General features: G+C 43.2%; 1 pseudogene; it reads right to left on the bottom strand.

Annotated features, from left to right (window-relative positions):
• Positions 1-3,474: 3,474 nt before the first annotated feature.
• Positions 3,475-7,316, bottom strand: LOC125527358 (disease resistance protein RGA2-like; annotated as a pseudogene).
• Between the last annotated feature and the right edge of the window lie 563 nt (positions 7,317-7,879).

Consider the following 7,879-nt stretch of genomic DNA (forward strand, 5'->3'; position numbering starts at 1 on the left):
GGACATACATAATCCAGACTGAATCAACACCAGCTTCTTGCCCCGTTGGTCAAACATATATGATCTATTTTTCTGGAGTTAAAAAAAACATGTAAGAAACCTAATTCAATTCCTTTTATGAATCATGACTCTGGTAGTTATGAACACATCTCCCCACAAGTTAGACACACATTGTTTTGGTCCGGCACAAAGACAAATAAGTGTGAATTCAGTTAGGAACACGAATGTTTGCCACAAAGAATGTCTCGCACATCTGGCTTGCTTAAACCCATGTTGTCACTACAACTTGCTGCACTTGCCTCACGCATGTTACTTTCTCTCGACATACTACACCGACCAATGAATTTGGTCGACTCACTGCAGTTCAGGGAGGCCCCTGACCGACCTCTTCGAGATCGAGTGCGTCCATCGACAACCTGTCTACGAGGAGTCGAGGACAGGATCACCGATGAGTACAACCGGAACACCGCTCCAGTCTCCAGATGCCCGGTCTGCCTGCATGTCTGATCTAAACCACACACTATCTCTGAAACCCACTACGCCCTGAGAGCTGAACTGCCAGCCTTAAGTGGAGGACAGTTAATTTTGGCCACCGTATCATTGCGCATGTAATGTGAACGTTCTGAATTTCTGCTCCTTCTGCATAATCTGTATTTCGCTTGGCCTTTCAGTATGTCTGTCTGTAAACCTTCTGAATTTCTGCTCGTTCTTTCTATGATCTGTGGCCCATGTTTTTCTTCTTCTGCTCATTCTGTTATAATCTAAATTTCCTTTGGTCTGTCTCTCTTAGTCTATACTCCCTCCGTTACATAATTCATGTCATGGCACGACACGGATTATGAACGGTAGGAGTAGCAGAGAGAAACTTTTTTCTGCTCATTTTTTTCTCTCTTTTCATTCTGTTAATTCAGAGATGTTCGCAGATCTTAAAGAATAAACCTCTCTGTAATGTAACATTCTGCTGATACTGTCATAATCAGTAGCTTTGTTTATGAACTTTGCCCATTTTGGTTGTTTTCATGATTTCCAGATCAGGGAGAAAGTGCAGAGCTTGCTCGATTGCTGGCACATGTTTCACTGGCTGATCATGCATGGATCATGCAGATGCACGCTCTGCAGGAGGAAGCTCTAGATCATTATCCTCATCGTCGACAACCGATGAGAAACTTCTGTCTATTATTAAAAAGGAGGCTCTGCTTGCTGCTTTGTATGTTGTGTGTGCGCTCGCTATGCCTGTGCTGTTGTTGCTGTTGGCCTGTTGCTGCCTGATAGCTTCCATATTGGTATTCATGTGATTCTATTTATGGCTCCCTAATTTTTTGTGGATGGCATATTTCTATGTCTTTGGTTTCAACAGGGTAGAGATAGACCTTGGCGTATCTGCACATGTCAATAATGCAAAAATTATACTTACATCAATAAAGTAAAAAAAGAATATTGATAAGAATTTCCTAAATGCAGACTATGAGGGGCAATCAACAGCTTAATATATACGCCCTCCGTTCCAGATTTTAAGGTGCATCTATTCCATGAAGTCAAACATATGTATGTTTGACCAGAATTATAGAATAAAACATGAACATCCGGAACAGAAAATATAAAATATGAAAATACTTTTCAGGACGGATCAAATGATACAAATTTGGTATTTTTACACATATTAATATATTTTTCTAAAAATTTGGTCAGACACACAGAAGTTTGACTTTTCAAAAAAGTAATACACCTTATATTTTGAATCGGAGGGAGAACTTAGTAGTGAGCAGGTAAGAGTGCATGTACAAGTCAGCATAGTAGTGTTATGCATACAGACCAGAAGATCAGTTAACAAATTACTACTCCTGGGATTGGCTCTTATTTCATATATCAACTTGTGTTAAAATTCCTGTGACCGAAACAGGAAAGACCTGCCCTTTCATGAGCTGCGATCACTGATCACCAGCAGCACAACAAGAACAGAGAGCACCCCACTGTGGTAGTGATAGGGAAATGGGGATTAAGACCCTGAATAACAGAGCTTCTGTATGTGCCTCTTCATATCTTCTTCACATCATTGACGGGATGATCTTGTTTGGGGCTACATCCGCGAACCGTAAGGGCAGCTACAATGCAGGCGCTTAGCATGGGCGCCAGGCTCAAATTCCCAGCCAGTTAGCGGTTATTTTACTGAATCCCGGTGCAAGGTTAAGCGTCGGCGCAAAACTGTGCACCGAGCGCTAGGCTCTTTTTCTTTCTACGTCAAGCGTCCAGGTAGTTAAATTAACCCACACAATTAGCGGCTGCCATTGTAGACACGGGCGCTTAGATGCCGATTTAATTTTTTGATATTTATTTTTATCTGTGTTAGCGCCTACACAAGCGGCTGGCATTGTTGATGCCCTAAGGCACGCCGGCGCTTAAAGCAGAGGGCGGTGGAGCTGACTAAATCCTTACGTTGCTCTTTCTATCGTGCTCTCCAGGAATCAATCCCCGTGCAATCTTTCCACATTTTGCAATTTTGTTCTTCTGTTCAGGCTTCGGGCTGGAGATGGTCTGAACTTGTCCATAGTTCATTTAATCCGCTGACCTTTTCGAGATCGAGGGCGTGTCCTTTGACAACCTACCTCACTGAGGAGTACACGTCCAACCAGAGATGCTTGGTCCGCCTCCAGGTCTGACTTAAACCGCACACCATCTCTGCAACCCACTGTCCTCTGAAGTATAAATCTCTCTGCTTAATTGGCCTACAGCTAACTGATCATCAAACCATCTCATTCTATAATGTAAAACATTTTGTTTCTTCGCCAAAAAAGGAACATTCCTAATACAGAGTATGGGCGGAGATCGACAGCTTGAAATAGTCAATAAATAACAGGACATGTATGTACAAATCAAAACAGCAGTATTGTTATATGTGGTAAAAATAATATTGATTGTATAAATAGTACCACTGTTATGAGTCTACGTAGTATACAAGTCCATAAAATTGGGAAACTATGACAAAAGAAAACTGTCGGTGCGGAGCATAAGGGGCAATCAACAGCCACAGATATACAGTCATGCACACTGACGGACAGACATGTCAAAACTTGAGGTAAACAGAAGTGGCAAACTCAAGTAGTAAATTATTTAAAGCAGATCTCTTTCTGAGGATAAAATTATGGATAATCAGAGCGCTTTCTGATTACTGGTCGGTGCAATTCAGCATGGCACCAGCCTCTTGTAGGCGTCTGCTCCTGGCAACAGCATCACAAAATAGCATGCAACAACAACTACTGATCCTGGCGGGTCTTGCAAGACAATAGTTCTACTCAAGTGATCCCTCTTTTCCGTCCGTCTGTACGTGCTAGAAGAAAAAAAAACATACACAATCAACACCAGAACATAAAGCCAAACATATAGTGATGGGGCATGTTTTTTTTTCGTCAAAAAAATTCTGAGGGGCACAATATCACCTGCGGACAGCATATCTTCCGAGTCTTTGGGAATAGCAGATTAACCTTTGCAGATATATTTCCATGTCTTCGGTTCCAGCAGCATAGGCTCTGCACAAATTAAAGAAATGCCGAATTTAGATGAAGGAATATTTAATTTGCTCTGTTTTTATGCCGTACTACTAGTGAAGTAGCACATTTAACAGCCGCTAGCAGGTAGTAATAGAGAAGGTAATTGCTGCGTGCTTACTTCCATAAAGATGGGCATCTATGTATTCCTCCTTGATGCTGCCAAGGCGTTGCTGCAGGCTTGCAGGGAGCGTCTTCAGACCAGGGCAGTATCTAATGTAAAGAAATTGGAGAGATGAGTATGCTTGCGGCACATCCGGTAGGGATTCCAGGCTCTTGCAACCCAGAAACTGGAGGAACTCCAAGGATTGGAGCTCGGGAGAGCAGGATTCCAGAGATGCCAACCCACCACAGTTAAAAATGTCTAATTTCTTGAGGGACGGGGGAAAATAGAGGACCCCTATTAAGCCATCACAGTAGTGTAGAAATAATTCTTCTATACTGGATGACCCTTGACGAATCGATGATACTGACTGTCCCTGCTGCTGCTTCCTGCCATATGTGGACTCAAGCTTACTGCAATTATTAATGTACATTGTCCTGACAGAAGCAGGGACGTTGAAGAGCTCAACCAAGTTTCCACAACTTTGTATCGTTAGAGACTCTAGACGTGGCAGGAGCTGACTGGTTTCTGATGATGTTGATGGCTCAGCAGAAGGTTGTGCATATCCAGTCAAATTATTGCAGTCCTCAATCCGAAGCTTCCTCAAGGATACCAATCCTTTAAACAATGTTTCTGGCCAGTGGACGAGAGCATGGCAATTCACAATTGACAACTCTTGAAGGTGTACAAAGCATGCACACAACTCTGTTACACTTACAACTGACTTAAAGTCTTTCAACACTAAAACTTCTAGAGGAAAGTCTTGATCATTCCCATTCTCCTTGACGTTCACCAATTCCCTGAAACTATTCTCAACCCCCATCGAGGTTGTATCTGTGCTATGCCCAATGCTAGTCAGATCTAGATTGGTCAATGAAGTCATATGTCTCGCTACCCACAAGAACAACTCTACATCGTGTGCTTCCATGTTTAATACACTGAGCTCTGGTGATTTAGCTGTAGTTGTCAACCCTGGACATTTCTTAATAAAAATATCCTGGAGCTTAGGGAAGGTTGGATGTCCTGGCAATGCTGTCAACTTCTTACAATGAGTAATATACAATTTCCCAAGCCGAGGAAACATTATCTGTTCTCTATCCATCCCATTATGTATTTCCCACCATCTCTCCAAACAGAAAAGACCTGCTAGCACAAGGTTCCTCAAATTTGGAAATGTGAAGGATGTATCAATGTCACGGTTGAGCAACCATTGCAGTTTTTCACATTCGACAAGATGGATCTCAACAATATTTTGCAACATTGACATCCATGTCGGGGAGGTGATGGCTGTATAGGAGTATATCCTTATAGCCTGCAGCCCATCACGAGGTTTGAGTTTCTCGAGCACTCCTGCAGCACCCTTGTGACTTTTTTCCTCAACAACATTATCCGATCCAAAGGTCCATCTTAATGTCAGTTCTCTTAGTTCCTTCTTCATGAGGTTTGCTATTTCTGCATCTTTTTCTGTTACGTTCTCTAGATGATTTAGCTCTAGTTGACCACAAAGTTTTAAATTCTTGAGCTCTGCAACGTTACTACAATTAGAGCCACTACCTGCTACAAAACATGTAAGTGTTTGTAGGGATGTGAGTTTTCCGAGGTCTCTAGGCATGCTCTCCAGCTTTGGGCAACCATGAGTGTAAAGGTGACGGAGGGCAGCCATATACTTCATTTGTCTCGGAAGTGTTTCAAGGCGTATACAGCCAGAGAGGTTAAGCGTTTGCAGGTTGTAAAGAATGCTAATATCTCCAGGAAGTGCTCTGATCCAACTTCCTGAAAGATCTAGGTACCTCAAGTGATGTAGATGCCTTGGTTTCAGAGGAAGTGAACTGAAACGTAGTTGTAGTGCTTGCAAAGAGCTAAATTTTGATATATGTTTCAATGGAATATCCATACCATCATCACACAGAAGAGTTTGGATAGCTGGAGAGTTGTTCTCTAGAGAACTATCCAATTTTCCTTCAGGGTCCTTGCATGACAAAAATAAATGACGAGCCGTGTTTGGAAGCCACTCACTCTGACTTGTTTCCTCGGTTGCGACAACAGATTCAATCTTGCCTGGTTCGTCACTTGCCAAGGCACATTCTTTCCCCATTACAGAAAGTGCAACATCATGTATAAGATCGTGGATTTTACATGTAGTTCTCGAATAACACAACCTGTTGTATTTAATTTCATAATCAGTGGCTTTGATTTGTTTAACATCCTGGAAGAATGACCTTGAGACCAGTTCACGGAAAATCTGTTTGCCAACAGTTTCAAGAGGAACTTGTTGTTCCTGGATGAACCCATGTGCAATCCATAGTTGGATCAGCTTGTCCACATCAATCTCGTAATCTTTGGGAAATACAGCACAAAAATTAAAGCATTGCTTCATATGATGGCAAGTCATTGTAACTGAGCTTGAGTATTGGTAAGATTCCTGTCTCCTCGGTGCAAATGTTACTTCTGTTTGATATAGCCTCCCACTCTTCCTTACTGGTCTTGGTACACAGTACGGAGCCTAGTGCTGTTGCAGCTAAAGGAGAACCAACACATCTCTGCACAATATCATCAACCATACCCACCAACTCGGTGGGCCTTTTCTCTGCCTTCTTGAAATGACTGAATGCTGTTGTCTCGATGATTTTCTTTATGAATTTATCTTCCAAACCTATGAGATTATAAGCTTTAGCAGTATCCATTATTTCAGCCACTCCACCATCACGAGTTGTTGTCAAGACCGCACTACCAATGCCACCATGTCGAAGGCAGGCCTTGAGCTGTCTCCAAAACTTAACCTGCCGTGCCCAGACATCATCCAATACAAGGAGGTACCGTTGCCCGCTCACTACATTCTGAAGAACATCCAGTGGTGTCTTCTTGGATGTGGCTGCTTCTTTACCATCATCCATCTTCTCAGGAGCTTCTTTAACTATACTTGTAGCTAGAGAATCCACATCAAAGCAGTCAGAGGCACACACCCATAGCAGCAAACCGAAATGCTTCCGAATGGCAGGGTCATTGTAGACAAGTTGTGCTAACGTGGTCTTGCCCTGACCACCCATTCCAACGATGGGAACAACTGTAAGATCTGCATTGTTAGCTTGCCCAACTAGTCTACTAACAATTTCACTCTTATCATTGGCTCTGGATTCATTGATGATTTCCTTGATTTCCTCTGGGTCAGCCATAGCATGATTCGTCCGCCGCAACTGACTGGATACCGGCGGTTGTTGCTGATACTTAAAGCCAAAGGCGTTCATTTCGGCCACAAGGATGTCGATGGCCTGCACAATCTTGCAGAGCTTTCTTCCCATCCTGTTACGGAATACGAAACGGTTGTGTGTGGGAAAGAGTTTTACCACATCGAAGCCAAGCTCCTTGTAGTGTCCCTCCTTTTTGGCCTTACGACGAAGCGCCTCATACTTGAACTCATCGAAGACTTCATTTGCCTCGTAGGCCACCTTCTTGATGGCCTCGAGCCAGGCCGCTGCCCCTTCCCTGTGGGCTGCTGCCTGCTCAGCATCAGTGATGACATCCAGGATGGCAGGAAGTTTGCGCTTCAGGACCTCATGTTGCTTCTCCATGCCCTTCATCACCTTGTACTGGTCGAGGAGGTAGTTGGACGCCTTCTCCATCACGATTTTGACTAGTGGTCCAACCACCATGGTGGCCACCACTGCGGCCATTGGAGCACCAAGCGCTCGCAAGACCACAGAGAAGCACGAGTGCAGTGCAATGTGGAGAAGAGATGGTGTAAGCAAGATGCGATTGCTTTCAGGGAGAGGTACAAGTAGAATGTGTTTGGTTTCATCGATTGGTTCCATCAACTACCGCAGCATAGAAACAACAGTTGCACAACTACACTTTATAAAAACTGCACTTTGTTTTCTCAGCATTGTTGTGCCTGATGACAGCTTCGCCAATACCTTCTAACCATCTTCAGTCAAGGTGTGGCATCGATGTCCCCGCCAGGCACTTGCTTAGGAAAAGCAGTCACAAATGTTAACCCGCAAATGGCAAACATAATGGTTTTGGAAGCATATAAGTTATGGCAGAAAAAATATCCAATGTATATATGCAACTGTTCCACTATCTAGAGAAATGTTGCCGTGTTGCATCACTGTGCACGTAATAAGCAAGATTAATGTGCAGCAATTTGATGCTTACCGATTTAATAATAAACAATACTAACGAAAGGGACGACGCGAGTAATATATTATTTGTACTTGTGCTAATTAATGGATGCGCC

This window comes from Triticum urartu, chromosome 7A, assembly GCF_056163025.1.
Source record: "Triticum urartu cultivar PI428250 chromosome 7A, HENAU_Tu73, whole genome shotgun sequence".
Taxonomy (NCBI): Eukaryota; Viridiplantae; Streptophyta; class Magnoliopsida; order Poales; family Poaceae; genus Triticum; species Triticum urartu.